The sequence below is a fragment of the Stenella coeruleoalba genome (assembly GCF_951394435.1).
Source record: "Stenella coeruleoalba genome assembly, chromosome: 7".
Lineage (NCBI taxonomy): Eukaryota > Metazoa > Chordata > Mammalia > Artiodactyla > Delphinidae > Stenella > Stenella coeruleoalba.
In genome coordinates this window covers 90,922,403-90,924,868 of record NC_137153.1, presented here as the reverse complement: position 1 = coordinate 90,924,868, position 2,466 = coordinate 90,922,403, and positions in this window count along the sequence as shown.

Sequence of the window (2,466 nt, the reverse complement as noted above, 5' to 3'; positions counted from 1 at the left end):
TGAAAATCAACTTGTAGCTGATGTTTATAATATGGAGGTTTGCCCTCTGTAAAATGAGTTGCATCATCCCCCCCGACCCCAGTTTGTCATTTGTCTTTGCTTATAGTGTTTTGCCATGTAGATTTTCCCTAAAATGTAGTTGAATTTGTCAGTCTTCTCTTTTATGACTTCTGGGTTTTGTGTCATAGTTAGAAAAGCCTGCCCCACTACAAGGTTATAAAAGAATTCTCTCATATTCTACTACTACTTTTTTGTTTTTACTACTACTTTTATGGCTTCTATTTTACACTTAAGTTTTTTGATGCATTTTTCTTAGTGTATGGTGTGAGACATAGGTCCAAATTTAATTATTTTCCAAATGGCTACTCAGTTGCCCCAACACCATTTGTGAATAGTCCCTCTACATTGTTTTGCTTTTTAGTAGAAACAAATTGATTCATCTACCTTGTTTTTTCACACCTTCTTTGCTGTGACTGAATATAAATGCATTTCTCTGTTTTCCTTCCTATAGAATGCCTTCTTTAATGGCACAGATGTCTTTGCCTTCTACCCTGCTACCTCTCTGCTTACCTCAGCAACACCAGCAGCCTGACAGCCAGTTAATATTTGAATGAATACAGGCTGCTCAGAAAGCTCTCCAGGATTTTCCATGGAGCAATAATGGGCTAAAACGAAATCTTAACTGTAATCAGGTTCCTTCGAAGACTGTTCAAGCCAGAGATGTCTTCTAACTCTCTCTGGCCATGCTAACCAGCTATTCTAGAAGCTGAAACCCACTACCTGGGTCTTTTACTCCTGCGGCAATCCAGTTCAGATTGCTTCTTTCCGTGCAAATTCACATCATCTGCTACCTCTGCTTGTCTGACAATATGGGATATTACCCTCTATAATTTGGGGTGGGGAACCATAATATGCCCAAGAAGTGGTTTGGATTCCCCATCATGCAGTGGCCAGCTCCAGAACCTCATTTACTGGGAAAGTGATTGTGGATGAATGATTTGGGGAACATACATCCTCAATTTGAACTCCAAACAGATTAAGTTTTTCATCTAGGGAACCTGGAGAAAACCCAGCATTGTTCTACCTAGGGGAGAGTGTCCAAGCAGGCAGCTGAAACTGAATTTACTTGATATCCTTACTAGCACTTTCTAAGCTACTTGGGTTAGTTTTATAGCTCCTTGATAAACACTTCCTTCTACTTTGAAACATTGCCCCAGGTGATGTTTCTCTTTCAGACTTGCCTGTTGCTTATTATTGAACCTTTTTTTTTTGGGAGGGGTGCTATTTCTTATCTCTGCATTTAGACTTTCCTCTGATGCTGGTAGTATACTCCGTCCAATACCAATTTGACTTAAAGTTATTTTGGCCAAAATCAATTTTGTCCAAATACAATTTAGTTGAAAGTAAACTGGTCAACTGGACAATTTGGTTAAAACAATTATTTGGTGTGAATATCCTAAGTTATTAATTTTTGAGTAGTGATACTTTTAGTATATTATGGGGTGTTTAAACACTTTTGGTCCGTTTTCTAGAGATTTTTCTAATTTTTCTTCTTTTATATTTCAAATTAATTTTCAACTACAAGAGTACTTCGTTGCTTGTGATACCAAAAGGTTAAGACAACCTAGCTGCCCAACAATAGCATACTTGGACAAACTCGATCTTAACTACAAGGCAATAAGAGGTTAATTGGAATAACCAAAACATTGAGGGATGAGATAAAAACATGTTTCCATTATTGTTTTTTTTCCCCTCATTAAAAAGGCAGTGTATGTGCAGTACAGGACAGTCAGAAAAATGTAGACGAGTAGAAGGACAAAAGGAAAAAAAGCCATAAATTAATTTACCCAAGAATAACCACTGTTGTCCTTTTCTGTCTTTTCAAATGCATTTTATACACATAAACTCTGCATACTGTTTGTAATCTGCCATTATTTAAGCATTCTCCAATTATTGATTAATCACCTTTGTCCAGGTTTAGGCTTTGGTTCCTTTCTCCCTTTTGACCTGCAACTGTGGGCCAGTCCACTTTAATTGGGAATAGATTGCCATTCTCTTTTTCTTTCTGTCCCTGAAGCCTCCTGAGATCCACAACTAGCCTGGGCCCCAAAGACACCCCCCCTGCTTTATTTAAGTGAGACAGTTTGTAAATTAAGCCATTCTGCCAACCCTTTCTATATATTTACAAAAGGGTCCCTGTGGAACGCTCTGATTATCTATAGAATAATTTTTGGAGTTCATACTTGATGTATATTATGTGTATAAATATATAAATTAGATGGGAATAATAAAGAGAGGGTAGGAATTAGATTGGCTCCTGACTAAAATAAAAATAAGGCAGAGAGATCCATTGTCATTGGAGGGAAATTATTTAAATAGATTTTCTCTACATCAGAGTTGGCAGATATGTGCTATGTGTTGTGCGCAAACCTGAGTACATGGTAGACATCACTAATCAGTCATGGC